A 15,746-nucleotide genomic window follows, 5' to 3' on the forward strand; every position below is an offset into this window, starting at 1 on the left:
CATTGAAAAGAATTTTAAACAAGTAATTATACATAAAATTTGCACGATAAAATCAATTGTGTTTGAAACGGAGGGCATTTCCATTGTTTTTTTCCTTCAATATAAACCTAACCCCCACAGATTAATATGTAAACTTAAAGATAAAAAACACTGAAAGTAATATAATGATACCATGGCTATGGTACCTGGCCACTTCCTGGGAATTCCAAGGGCTGCCTGCCCATTTCCTAAGAATTGCAACGGCCTGCATACCCTCAAAACGATGCATCAAAACTGTACAGTATACACATACATTAATTCATTGAAAATATTTTAAAGTAATTATACATAAAATTTGCACGATAAAATCAATTGTGTTTAAAACGGAGGGCATTTCCATTGTTTTTTTTCCTTCGCTCTACAACTTGATTTGAATCTGATCGAGTTTTGGGAGAGAAAAGCAAAGAGTCCGAACCAACATATATCCTATATGAAATGGTTTTCATTTTCTTTTAATGCACTATATTGCTTTAAACTTTTCCGGCAGCCAAAAAATTCCTGTGCCAAGATAACTTAATTGTAAGTTGGATCATCCAGGAACATGGAGCATCACTGATAGCAGGTTTAGTAAAGCTTTTTCAATGTCAACTTGCCTCCTACAGAAGGTCTGCAATTATGTTTCATGTTGGTTTGTTCATATCAATTGCTTATTACCTTGTCATCACGTAATTCAACTGTGGTCCAATGACCCTCTTTCTGATTTTGTATACACATGTGGGAAATAATGGAACATGAGATTAAAGGAATTTGGAAACTTGCAGCTTGGATCAAGATATTTCATGACACAATCTTTAGTATATTTAATATTTCTTCTTATTTATGCCTAACTCTTAAAATCTTTTATTTGTATTATCTCAAATTTTATAAATTTACATATTTGATTTGCGGCATACATGACTAAGAGGATCCATACTGTAGCTTCTTAATCCTTTAATATGGATCAAAGATAATTTTTTCTTTGTTTAATATCAGTTAACCCTTTCTATTAGTTCAAGAATGGCTTTGTTTGAGGAGTCTGCGTAGAATGGCGTTGGTCTTATGGCTCGTGACAGCAATAAGAAGTTGCAGATTTCCGACATCAGAGTATCATTGTCATGCAATCAAATTTGTATATGAAACGAAATTAAATCCTTCATATGTATTTGCCAAATAATGCTCTTCTATGTATACAGTGTTTAATAGCAAGGCCAAAGAAAAAGCTCTAAACAGAAAACTACCAATTTAAGCGCAACTAAGCAAGCATTCCTGATAATTTGTAATGGAAGGAGCAGTAAACACAAAATTGAGCAGAAGTACAAACCTAGATTCTGAATCAATTTTTTGTCCTCTTCTGCTTCTCCAGCCTACAACCCAGAATTTTTTGATGCGAGTGATTAATAACAAATAATGAGCCTGAGAGTACGAGTAGAGCAACTACCATGGCCCCCATACTCGAAGCATCATGAGCGCCGTCCGACTTTGTCTAGCAAAATGTTGATATCAGAGCAAAAATAGTTTTGCAGATTCCAATACCTATGGTGGCGAGTAGCTTGTGGTCATCTCTCTTTATCCCAGCCTTCTCAAAAATTCGAGGACTGTACAAACAACAGCATCAACACCTATGACCAAGTATTACAGCTAAAACCATTAGAATCTGTCAAGCTCGAATAAGTGTGTCATATCTTTTGTAACCCCATAACTTGAGTTTGTCCAATAATCCTTATTTAAAATCACTTTGCACTCCCATTTAAATTTATGCATGCCTTCAAGGGAAATCCCCCTAATCATGAGCTCCTGAAATTAAGTAAAAAACGAACCAAGATATGCATGAATATCTTTATATTAGTATAAAATCAAAGCAAAACAGCTCATTTGTGCTACCCTGTTTTGTTTTTTGTAAAGGATTTTTTTTTGGGTAAATGAGGTCGAGCCTCGTAAAATCTAATAGACTAAAAGAATATACAAAGAGTTTGAACTAGCCACAAAGAAGACTTGAAACAAAACTCCAAGAATTCTAAGGACTAGCTTGAGAAAGAGAAAACACTAACTTAACAAATAAAGCTAGTCTAAGCAAATAGACCAGCAATTAAACAGCAAAAGGCAGCATTCCAAAAGAGACCATGACATTCCAATTAAACACCAGGAGAAAATTGCCACTCCCAGCCAATAGATGAAATCCACGCAGCACTACCTATGCCTCCCATCCAGAAGAGAAAAAACATGCACACTCCAAACACCAACCACACACCAATCACCCAACAAAAAACAGTCCATGAGCTCGACAATCCAGGAAAATGCAGACAGAAAAATCTCTATCTGCTCCCAAGGGACCATGTTCAAACGCAGCACAGCAAAACATAAACCTGCCATACTCCAGCAATTCTCTACACGCAGCTCGAGACGTGAAGCACAAAAACCCAAGACCCCTGAACTGCTATAATCCAGAAATTGAACAAAGCAACCAGCAAACCCGAAGCAAATCTTGCAGAAAAATGAAATCCCACAAAAAACATTGCACCAATCCTCCCAGACTCGAGACAAAATCTGCGCAAATTGAAACCCCAGGATCGAACCACCCCCCGAAAACAGAAAGCAACCTGCAGACCCATCTGCATAGCTTCAACAGATAACACACACAAAACCAGAGAAACGACCCTGATTCTGCAGACCCCACAGCAGCACTAAACAATACCTACGGCTTTCAATTGCTCAAAACCTCCGAAAACCGCAACTTAAAACTACAGCAGCTCAGCTCGAAGCGAGAAACCACAAAGAAATCAAGAAAAACAACTCGGGCCCAAAAACAATTCAAAGAAAATATATAGTTACCTGGGAGGCTGCCATATCAGATGCCCAAAATCCTCCTTCATAGATTTCATTACAGCTGCAGAGACAAGTCAAGCACACAACCATTGGTCGCTACTTTATATAAACGCATATACAAAAACCAGATCCAGAATTTACTTTCATCTCATTGTACACAGTACATATACAAAAACCGAATCCAGAATTACTTTCATTATCATTATGTCATGTAGCATCTTCTGGGTCTGGCCCTTCATTTACACATTCTAATTTACATTTAATATTAATGTACTCTCTCACATGCAGCGAGACTCGTTTTCCATATCTCCATCCTGATAAAAGGGAAATACCATATTTTGTCCAAGTTCAGGGTCTTTTTTCATTCTAACAATCGATCCTTCCTGATCAAATGCAATAAGTCCACAATTTGTCAGAACATCGGGCCAACAACTTTATATACTTCCTTGCTTCTGAGCCCTGATCAAGATGAGCATGCATAAACCATGGGAAAGATGCTACAATCTTCTTATCACGATTAATAAGACCCCCCTATAGATGTGGATAACTTCGAACTCATCGTCGGTGCCCTTCATCCTAATATACCTTGCTTTCATCTCCCTCCAAAAACTGTTAAATGTACCAGGGACGTTCTGAAATAAGATTATTATTCTCTTGCCAATATATTGTGAAAATCGAACTCGGGACCCATTTGTGTGCATAAACAGTGTCCAGATCCCAGAACATCTCCAGCTTTAATTTTTTTAACATTTCAAGCTCTAAATTGACAGCACTGCGAAAGCTGAACGGGTATGCTGGAGCACCATAACTCAACAATATATGAGTGCCCAACAGTTTCGATGAATTTTCCATGAGGTCCAATAATCACCATCCTTGCCGGTACTGGCACTCCGAGCTCTTGGGTTGTTGGAAAATCCTCTGCAACTTCTTACTACAATTTGTGTCGTTAAAAGGAAGTGCCAACCAAGGCATTGTCTTAATTTCATTCAAGAAAGAATCTTCAACCAGCGACCACATGTATCATCATGATGCTCGCACCAGCCGTGTGTGTATATAAGAACAATCTCAAACTCTTTCGAGTTTTCTGACAACTCTTGATAAAGCTTCTTAAGTGTCCCTGTGGTGTGTAATTCATCATGTTCATCTAGACATGGACAAAATATAAGCCCACTGCCTTATGATCAAGACCATCGAGGGGTACCTGCCAAATTAAGTAGCATTTGTAAAGAAAGAAACCGATGTTAGTAAAAGTATGTATAGTTGAATGTACATATGAAAAAACTAGTAATACAAACAGCATACTTGTCAAGGCATACAGAAGAACAGACAATAGCGAACTGCGTGGATGCCTAGGAGGTAAGGTGCCCTCCTAGTCGTCCATTAGGGGAATTAGGCGTTTTTTCTATATATATAGGCGTATATATTAGATATTTATGTGCATACATTTTAATTGATTCTAACAATAATTACATTATTAATTTAAAGATTAGTCTATTTGATTGAAACAAATAGATTTTACTAACTTTTGTTTTTTTAATTTTGAGACTCTGTTAGAAGTATGATGGTTCAATACTTGATTGTACAACTTTATAAATTTAACCACTTAAACGAAAATAGGCAAATCAAATCATATATTAAAAAAAAGCACACTTTACGTATAGCTGATTGCCTAAATCTCCTAATGTACGCCTAGGTGTCGCTCACCTAGACTCTGCCTAATTCGCCTAACCTAGTAGAATCAAGACGGTTGATTTCAGCCTAGACGACGACTAAGCAACGTCTTAATAACTATGCAAAACAGACAATATCTTATTTTTTGTAAGAAAACAGACAAATTTGTCTGTTTTCTTAACAACAAAACAACAATTCTAATATCGTTAAAATCAAAAAATGGTGATTTAGCATGCATACCTGGTCTCCATTGTTGTTGACGAGATAATCACGTTCAGGAGTGGCCAAGATTTTTGAATGGAAAGAGGCTGCTGCATAAGTAAATTATCTTCCGAATTGATGGATTGTATTCTTTCGTTGGTAAAAGGATACAGCAGCTCCGTACCTGAGAAACAAAGGGTCGACATCATATTGCAAAACAAAACCTGTTGGGTCAATGATTACAGAACAAGGCATTCTGTGATAATTGTTAAACAGGTTTTCAAGGCATTTCCTGCATTCTAAATCTGAAAACGGAATGGCAGCCATGGCATTGTGGAAAACATTTTCATAAAAATTTGATGAGGATCGGAGAAAAATGATCATTAATTGCAACAAGGACGATCTCGAATCACCTTTGGGCTGTAACTTTTATGTATATCCACCAGTGTTTTGACAACTGTGCCCAAATCGTCGTAATAAGCTGCGAGTGTCAATAAAATAAAAACAACAACTTGCCTGACAGATCCTTGGCCTTAACCCGCTGTTGGTTGGATTTGATAAGAAAATTCCTTTTTTTGGTGAATAAAAGGGCCGACAAATCGACTGTATCACCAATTTTAATAATGTTGCAACTAGTATTGTGCACCTTGTCTGTTTTTGCTTTGCCCGGATTGTTCCTCTTATTCTTGGATAGGATTGTGTCCTGGTCACAATTCATCTTTCGTCTTTCTAACATATCGGATGGCCTATACACATCATCATTATTTTTACTACTGGATGATGATGATGATTTGATGATGTTGTTCTCTAGTCGTATAGTTGAGCATCTTTTTGTTGCGCCTCTTGTTCCTATAAAGAAGTTAAATGGTATCCTCTTTCTCTTATTAGATGATGATGATGATGATTGGTTCCTCTTTCTCTTATTAGATGATGAGATGATGATTTATGTAAAGAGATATCTTCTCCTCTTCTTCTTCTGTTTAGACATATTGTTCATCTTCCCTTCTTCTTCTCTTCACAACGGCACAACGGATTGAGGTCCCCAAATCACTCCACATCTTCCTCTTGTTGTTGAGGGGTGAGTTTTGATTTATTATTCTTCCCCTCCTCCTCGACAACATCATCATCATCATCATGTTTACACAAAAATCCACTTTCCAGCAGGAGGATCCATCGATTGATTGAGTTTAATTTTGATATCTGAATTATTGGGTTTTACTTGTTGTGTGTGTCTTGCCACAAATCTTCCTTTGCTGTGTTATATATATAGGCTTCAGGTCGTTTATCTTCTACTCTGCCTGTATACTTCCTATTGGGCCCCCAACCCTTTTTCCGGCTTTGTTTCCAAATATTTATTTATTTAGTTTTCAAAAATATTATATATTATATAGGTGATATGATATGATATATAGGTGTTTGAATAATAGTAGAAGAAGAAAAATTATTATAGAGGGGACTGGTCTTAGTACGATCATAAATAAAATATAATTTATTATTCTACTATTATTCAACAACACCATATTTTTATTTATGAATACAATAAAATATTATTTTATTTAGTTTTAAAAAAATATTATTTTATTTAGTTTTAAAACTAAAAAATAGTATTTTGAAAACTAAATAAATAAATATTTGGAAACAAAGCCCGAAAAAGGGTTGGGCGGCCCAATAGGAAGTATACAGGCAGTAGAAGATAAACGACCTGAAGCCTATATATATATACACAGCAAAGGAAGATTTGTGGCAAGACACACAACAAGTAAAACCCAGAATAATTCAGATATCAAAATTAAACTCAATCAATCGATGGATCCTCCTGCTGGAAAGTGGATTTTGTGTAAACATGATGATGATGATGATGTTGTCGAGGAGGAGGGAAGAATAAATCAAAATCATCACCCATCAACAACAAGAGGAAGATGTGGAGTGATTTGGGGACCTCAATCCGTTGTGCCGTTGTGAAGAAGAAGAAGAGGAAGATGAACAATATGTCTAAACAAGAAGAGAAGAGGAGAAGATATCTAATCTTTACACTAAATCATCATCATCATCATCTAATAAGAGAAAGAGGAACCAATCATCATCATCATCATCTAATAAGAGAAAGAGGAACCATTTAACTTCTCTTAATAGGAACAAGAGGCGCAACAAAAAGATGCTCAACTATACGACTAGAGAACAACATCATAACAAATCATCATCATCATCCAGTAGTAAAAATAATGATGATGTGTATAAGGCCATCCGATATGTTAGAAAAGAAAGATGAATTGTGACCAGGACACAATCCTATCCAAGAATAAGAGGAACAATCCGGGCAAAGCAAAAACAGACAAGGTGCACAATACTAGTTGCAACATTATTAAAATTGGTGATACAGTCGATTTGTCGGCCCTTTTATTCACCAAAAAAAGGAATTTTCTTATCAAATCCAACCAACAGCGGGTTAAGGCCAAGGATCTGTCAGGCAAGTTTGTTGTTTTATATTTTATGACACTCGCAGCTTATTACGACGATTTGGGCACAGTGTCAAAACACTTGGTGGATATACATAAGTTACAGCCCAAAGGTGATTTCGAGATCGTCCTTGTTGCAATTAATGATCATTTTTCTCCCGATCCTCATCAAATTTTTATGAAAATGTTTTCCACAATGCCATGGCCTGCCATTCCGTTTTCAGATTTAGAATGCAGGAAATGCCTTGAAAACCTGTTTAACAATTATCACAGAATGCCTTGTTCTGTAATCATTGACCCAACAGGTTTTGTTTTGCAATATGATGCCGACCCTTTGTTTCTCAGGTACGGAGCTGCTGCTTATCCTTTTACCAACGAAAGAATACAATCCATCAATTCGGAAGATAATTTACTTATGCAGCAGCCTCTTTCCATTCAAAAACTCTTGGCCACTCCTGAACGTGATTATCTCGTCAACAACAATGGAGACCAGGTATGCATGCTAAATCACCATTTTTTGATTTTAACGATATTAGAAATTTGTCTGTTTTGTTGTTAAGAAAACAGACAAATTTGTCTGTTTTCTTAACAAAAAATAAAGATATTTGTCTGTTTTGCATAGTTATTAAGACGTTGCTTAGTCGTCGTCTAGGCTGAAATCAACCGTCTTGATTCTACTAGGTTAGGCGAATTAGGCAGAGTCTAGGTGAGCGACACCTAGGCGTACATTAGGAGATTTAGGCAATCAGCTATACGTAAATGTGTGCTTTTTTTAATATATGATTTGATTTTGCCTATTTTCGTCTTTAAGTGGTTAAATTTATAAAGTTGTACAATCAAGTATTGAACCATCATACTTCTAACAAGAGTCTCAAAATTAAACAAACAAAAGTTAGTAAAATCTATTTGTTTCAATCAAATAGACTAATCTTTAAATTAATAATGTAATTATTGTTAGAATCAATTAAAATGTATGCACATAAATATCTAATATATACGCCTATATATATAGAAAAACGCCTAATTCCCCTAATGGACGACTAGGAGGGCACCTTACCTCCTAGGCATCCACGCAGTTCGCTATTGTCTTTGTTCTTCTGTATGCCTTGACAAGTATGCTGTTTTGTATTACTAGTTTTTTCATATGTACATTCAACTATACATACTTTTACTAACATCGGTTTCTTTCTTTACAAATGCTACTTAATTTGGCAGGTACCCCTCGATGGTCTTGATCATAAGGCAGTGGGCTTATATTTTTGTCCATGTCTAGATGAACATGATGAATTACACACCACAGGGACACTTAAGAAGCTTTATCAAGAGTTGTCAGAAAACTCGAAAGAGTTTGAGATTGTTCTTATATACACACACGGCTGGTGCGAGCATCATGATGATACATGTGGTCGCATGGTTGAAGATTCTTTCTTGAATGAAATTAAGACAATGCCTTGGTTGGCACTTCCTTTTAACGACACAAATTGTAGTAAGAAGTTGCAGAGGATTTTCCAACAACCCCAAGAGCTCGGAGTGCCAGTACCGGCAAGGATGGTGATTATTGGACCTCATGGAAAATTCATCGAACTGTTGGGCACTCATATATTGTTGAGTTATGGTGCTCCAGCATACCCGTTCAGCTTTCGCAGTGCTGTCAATTTAGAGCTTGAAATGTTAAAAAAATTAAAGCTGGAGATGTTCTGGGATCTGGACACTGTCTTTATGCACACAAATGGGTCCCGAGTTCGATTTTCACAATATATTGGCAAGAGAATCATAATCTTATTTCAGAACGTCCCTGGTACATTTAACAGTTTTTGGAGGGAGATGAAAGCAAGGTATATTAGGATGAAGGGCACCGACGATGAGTTCGAAGTTATCCACATCTATAGGGGGTCTATATTAATCTTGATAAGAAAGATATGTAGCATCTTTCCCATGGTTTATGCATGCTCATCTTGATCAGGGCTCAGAAGCAGGAAGTATATAAACGTGTTTGGCCCGATTTCTGACAAATTGTGGACTTATTGCATTTGATCAGGAAGGATCGTGTTAGAATGAAAAAAGACCCTGAACTTGGACAAAATATGGTATTCCCTTTTATCAGGATGGAGATATGGAAACCGGGTCTCAGCTGCATGTGAGAGAGTACATTAATATTAAATGTAAATTAGAATGTGTAAATGAAGGGCCCAGACCCAGAAGACTGCTACATGACATAATGATAATGAAAGTAATTCTGGGATTCTGGTTTTTTGTATATGTACTGTGTACAATGATGATGAAAGTAGTTCTGGATTCTGGTTTTTGTATATGGCGTTTATATGAAAGTAGCGACCAATGGTTGTGTGCTTGACTTGTCTCTGCAGCTGTAATGAAATCTATGAAGGAGGATTTTGGGCATCTGATATGGCAGCCTCCCAGGTAACTATATATTTTCTTTGAATCTGTTTTTGGGCCCGAGTTGTTTTTCTTGATTTCTTTGTGGTTTCTCGCTTCGAGCTGAGCTGCTGTAGTTTTAAGTTGCGGTTTTCGGAGGTTTCTGAGCAATTTGAAAGCCGTAGGTATTGTTTAGTGCTGCTGTGGGGTCTGCAGAATCAGGGTCTGTTTCTCTGGTTTTGTGTGTGTTATCTGTTGAAGCTATGCAGATGGGTCTGCAGGTTGCTTTCTGTTTTCGGGGGGTGGTTCGATCCTGGGGTTTCAATTTGCTGCAGATTTTTGTCTCGAGTCTGGGAGGATTTGGTGCAATGTTTTTTGTGGGATTTCATTTTTCTGCAAGATTTTGCTTCGGGTTCTGCTGTTGCTTTGTTCAATTTCTGGATTATAGCAGTTCAGGGGTCTTGGGTTTTTGTGCTTCACGTCTCGAGCTGCGTGTAGAGAATTTGCTGGAGTATGGCAGGTTTATGTTTTTGCTGTGCTGCGTTTGATTTACATGGTCCTTGGGAGCAGATAGAGATTTTTTCTGTCTGCATTTTCCTGGATTTGTCGAGCTCATGGACTGTTTTTTGTGTTGGTGATTGGTGTGTGGTTGGTGTTTGGAGTGTGCATGTTTTTCTCTTCTTGGATGGGAGGCATAGGTAGTGCTGCGTGGATTTCATCTATTGGCTGGGAGTTGGCAATTTTCTCCTGGTGTTTAATTTGGAATGTCATGGTCTCTTTTGGAATGCTGCCTTTTGCTTGTTTAATTTGCTGGTCTATTTGCTTAGACTAGCTTTATTTTTAAGTTAGTGTTTTTCTCTTTCTCAAGCTAGTCCTTAGAATTCTTGGAGTTTTGTTTCAAGTCTTCTTTGTGGCTAGTTCAAACTCTTTGTATATTCTTTTAGTCTATTAGATTTTACGAGGCTCGACCTCATTTCACCCAAAAAAAAATCCTTACAAAAACCAAAACAGGGTAGCACAAACTGAGCTGTTTTTGCTTTGATTTATACTAATATAAAGATATTCATGCATATCTTGGTTCGTTTTTTTACTTAATTTTCAGAGCTCATGATTAGGGGGATTTCCCTTGAAGGCATGCATAAATTTTAAATGGGAGTGCAAAGTGATTTTAAATAAGGATCTATTGGACAAACTCAAGTTATGGGGTTACAAAAGATATGACACACTTATTCGAGCTTGACAGATTCTAAATGGTTTTAGCTGTAATACTTGGTCATAGGTGTTGATGCTGTTGTTTTGTACAGTCCTCGAATTTTTGAGAAGGCTGGGATAAAGAGAGATGACCACAAGCTACTCGCCACCATAGGTATTGGAATCTGCAAAACTATTTTTGCTCTGATATCAACATTTTTGCTAGACAAAGTCGGACGGCGCTCACTGATGCTTTCGAGTATGGGGGCCATGGTAGTTGCTCTACTCGTACTCTCAGGCTCATTATTTGTTATTAATCACTCGCATCAAAAATTCTGGGTTGTAGGCTGGAGAAGCAAGAAGAGGACAAAAAATTGATTCAGAATTCTAGGTTTGTATCTTCTGCTCAATTTTTGTGTTTACTGCTCCTTCCATTACAAATTATCAGGAATGCTTGCTTAGTTGCGCTTAAATTGGTAGTTTTCTGTTTAGAGCTTTTTTCTTTGGCCTTGCTATTAAACACTGTATACATAAGAAGAGCATTATTTGGCAAATACATATGAAGGATTTAATTTCGTTTCATATACAAATTTTGATTGCTGACAATGATACTCTGATGTCGGAAAATCTGCAACTTCTTATTGCTGTCACGAGCCATAAGACCAACGCCATTCTACGCAGACTCCTCAAACAAAAGCCATTCTTGAACTAATAGAATAAGGTTAACTTGATATTAAACAAAGAAAAAATTTATCTTTGATCCAATATTAAAGGATTAGAAGCTACAGTATGGATCCTCTTAGTCATGTATGCCGCAAATCAAATATGTAAATTTAATAAAATTTTGAGATAATACAAATAAAAGATTTTTAAGAGTTTAGGCATAAATAAGAAGAAATATTAATATACTAAAGATTGTGTCATGAAATATCTTGATCCAAGCTGCAAGTTTCCAAAATTCCTTTAATCTCATGTTCCATTATTTCCCACATGTGTATACAAAATCAGAAAGAGGGTCATTTGGACCACAGTTTGAATTACGTGATGACAAGGTAATAAGCAATTGAATATGAACAAACCAACATGAAACATAATTGCAGACCTTCTGTAGGAGGCAAGTTGACATTGAAAAAAGCTTTACTAAACCTGCTATCAGTGATGCTCCATGTTCCTGGATGATCCACTTACAATTAAGTTATCTTGGCACAGGAATTTTTTGGCTGCCGGAAAAGTTTAAAGCAATATAGTGCATTAAAAGAAAATGAAAACCATTTTTCATATAGGATATATGTTTGGTTTCGGACTCTTTGCTTTCTCTCTCCCAAACTCGATCAGATTCAAATCAAGTTGTAGAGCGAAGGAAAAAAACAATGGAAATGCCCTCCGTTTTAAACACAATTGATTTTAATCGTGCAAATTTATGTATAATTACTTTAAAATTATTTTCAATGAATTAATGTATGTGTATACCTGTACAGTTTTTGATGCATCTGTTTTGAGGGTATGCAGGCCGTTGCAATTCTTAGGAAATGGGCAGGCAGCCCTTGGAATTCCCAGGAAGTGGCCAGGTACCATAGCCATGGTATCATTATACTTACTTTCAGTGTTTATTTTATCTTTAAGTTTACATATTAATCCTGTGGGGGTTTAGGTTTATATTGAAGGAAAAAAACTAATGGAAATGCCCTCCGTTTCAAACACAATTGATTTTATCGTGCAAATTTTATGTATAATTACTTTAAAATTCTTTTCAATGAATTAATGTATGTGTATACGTGTACAATTTTTTATGCATATATTTTGAGGGTATGCAGGTCCTTGCAGTTCTTAGGAAATGGGCCAGGCAGCCCTTGGAATTCTCAGGAAGTGGCCAGGTACCATAGCCATGGTATCATTATGCTTACTTTCAGTGTTTATTTTATCTTTAAGTTTACATATTAATCCTGTGGGGGTTTAGGTTTATATTGAGCTCCATATAAATTGGGTTTTTGCGGATTATCCATCTTATGGAAGTTTATGTTGAGCTCTCATACTCTCTTTGGACCTTAAATATATAATCACTTTCTTCCGAGCTTTGTTTGTTCATTATAAGATGCATGACATAATTAATTTATCTTTAATTTTGTACGTCTTTGTTCTTCTCTGTTTTTAGATATTTTCTGATTTATGTAGGATGCCTATGAACATCTCTTTTTAGTTAAGTATTCAGGCCGCTAATTGTGACCACAATGCGTTATGCATAAAGGCATGCTATTGAATTCAACAGCCACATTAAGTTTATTCATTCACATTTTTCCAGGCTTCCTATCAGATCCCTCAGATTTGGTGGTGTTGTATTGTAAAAACAGACGAAATTAAAGGAAAAAGCAAAGAACTAAATTGAAATATCCTATGCGTTTATATGAAAGTAGCGACCAATGGTTGTGTGCTCGACTTGGCTCTGCAGCTGTAACGAAATCTATGAAGGAGGATCTTAGGCATCTGATATGGCAGCCTCCCAGGTAACTATATATTTTCCTTGAATCTCTGATCGATTTAAAATTGATTGTTTAAAGCATAAATCATATATTTAGCTCTATTATCTCTCTTCCAAATAATATGTGTCTACATATAAAAAGGAAGTTATAATAGGCTGTCGTGAGATCTTAAATTTAGCCCAATTGTGTATCTAAATTCTTTTAGGCGTAATTATAAACAATTTTTGCTTTTTATTTTCCCTTTATACTATTTCTTAGGTTTAAATGTGCTTTGCTGAACTGCTTAAGTTGTAATTTAGGTGCAATATTTGGTAATATTCCACCAATAGTGGTGTCATTATTATTAAACTTATTTTGGATGTTATTTGTCGTATAAGGTTTACAATACTAGATCCATACCATTAACGGGTGAGTAGCTTTTTGAGTATCATGTGGAGGTGCACCTATCTGTCATGCCATCCATTCTGAATTTGATGGTTTTCTCCGTTTATGTGTTCTAGCTTGCTGATATGTTAGCACAGGCTACATACTATATTTTCCCTTTTTTCATCTCTTTTCATGTAATTAAAAGCTTTGTCCGAGGGGTAGGTCTAGTGAGTTTTTGGTGTTGTGGTTGGGGGTTTCGATGTTGGGTTGTAGTAGATCAGAGTTTTGGGTGGTTTTGGGACATGGGGAGTGCCCGAGGTGTGGATTCTGTCTGGAGTGGGGGTTTTATTTTGCAGGTTTTTAGGTCTGAAGGTTTAGATGGGTTCTGTAGTGCTGTTGCAGGTCGTGTAGAGGGTCTGATTTTTTTCGAATGCTGGAGAGGTTTTGCTCGTTTTCAGTGTGGAGTTTCGCTTCGAAGTCGTGATGCTGTAGTTTCAAGTGGTGGTGCTGTTGTAACTTCGAGCGAAGTCTGCAGAATAGGGGAGTTGTTCGTGCAAAGTTTCTCGTGGTGTGACTTCTGTCTGGGGTTTTGGCTGGGTTTTGTTATTGCTGGAATTTGTTTTTGGGCCCGAGTTGTTTTTCTTGATTTCTTTGGTAGTTGCTCTACTCGTACTCTCAGGCTCATTGTCTGTTATTTATCACTCGCATCAGACCGTTCCTTGGGCTGTTATTTTGGCAATAATTTCGGTGTATTGCTTGTGTCAGTGTTTAAGCATTATGCTCAGGATTACAACCCTTGTACCGATATAAAGAAAAGCTTCAACCTACGCAGGCTTCTTGGTGATATGCCTAGCATTGAAACTCTTAAGGGCAATATCATCAGCCTCTGGGTAAAAGTTTAACAAATTAGATTTCTTTCCTTTTCTTAAATTAAAATATGTCTCTTGTGTTTTAATTTAATAATGTACATACATAGTTTTTGGATCCAGGTTTAACTTTTCACAATTATCTAACCTCAACAATGGAGAACTTGAAGACACTGAAATTATGTAGTGTTGCATTTAATGACGTGTATGTGATTTCAAATGCTCTGTGCTTGCTCAGAAGTATGCCCATGTTGGAATGACTTGAGATAAAAGTGGTGAGTGCTAGTACTAAATTGTGTATTAATTGTTAAAATATTGCTGAAACTTAGATGAGGCACCAACTGATAATTTGTTCTTGATTTCAACTCACGATGCAATGTATATGTTACACTCTTGTAATGCAGGGTTGTGACATGAACTGTGGGAGAAACGTAGAGTTAACAGCTGGACAATATTTGGAATCACCAGATTGTGAGCATGTAACTCTAAACCAACTCCAAAATGTGAGCTCCTTTTATTAAAGCTTTGTGAATAGAAATTCAAATCTATGAGTTCAATGCACCTTAAATTACGTACAAAAGAGACAAATAAATTAGGACGGAGGGAGTATCTTGGAGGAGTTGATCTGGCCTCTATGAATTCTATGAATTGATAATAGAAAGTGAAGGTGACAGGACAAATATTCATGCAACTTAATTCTAGAAGGATAGAAAACATGACCAGGAATTGGTCTTTGAGACATGAGACCTATTTCTTAAAACAGGTACATTCAGTCAGAAGTATGTTCAGCTATTGAGCATTTCCCAAGAGCACCGTCTATTTGCATTCACTCGCTAGTCTTTCACCTCTATTGTTAATAACTCTCACAAACTGCAGTCAGATATTCTTTTTGTAATAAATTTTTGGATGATAAAACTACTAATCAAACTGAGCTTTGGACAAGCCAATTCACGATGCTATGTCAAATACAGAGTTACGTTTTTTTTCCACTGTCAAGGCAAAAGGAAAGAAATTGATGATCAACATTCAAGTAACACTTTATTACTCTATTAAAAAACCCGCCATATATTACCATTTCACAATAGAGTTCTCTTCACTCAGGTCCATTGTCAAATACAGAAATTTTGTCTTCACTTATATCAACACTGCAATAAAAGTGACTGATCAGCATTGTATGTCAAGAATGTAGACTGTTATTAATTTCAAACAGTATCTTAAGCCACAAGTATGAGCATCAAAAGTACATAATAATTGAAGTAGTCAAAATCAGAACGTTGTTTTATAACAGAAAAAATATATTG

The 15,746-nt window shown here is 36.4% G+C and overlaps 1 long non-coding RNA gene across 2 annotated transcripts; it reads left to right on the forward strand.

The window, feature by feature from the left end:
- The first annotated feature begins 12,961 nt into the window (after window positions 1-12,961).
- LOC141704885 (uncharacterized) lies at window positions 12,962-14,953 on the forward strand. 2 transcript variants are annotated; one of them, XR_012568109.1, is made up of 4 exons: window positions 12,962-13,237; window positions 14,345-14,469; window positions 14,556-14,720; window positions 14,850-14,953. It is a non-coding gene; the product is annotated as an uncharacterized LOC141704885 (long non-coding RNA). The 2 variants fall into 2 exon arrangements; XR_012568108.1 differs by lacking the exon at window positions 12,962-13,237 and having other exon boundaries at window positions 14,077-14,469.
- Window positions 14,954-15,746: the final 793 nt, after the last annotated feature.

The sequence above is a fragment of the Apium graveolens genome, unplaced genomic scaffold (assembly GCF_009905375.1).
Source record: "Apium graveolens cultivar Ventura unplaced genomic scaffold, ASM990537v1 ctg8380, whole genome shotgun sequence".
NCBI classification, from domain to species: domain Eukaryota; kingdom Viridiplantae; phylum Streptophyta; class Magnoliopsida; order Apiales; family Apiaceae; genus Apium; species Apium graveolens.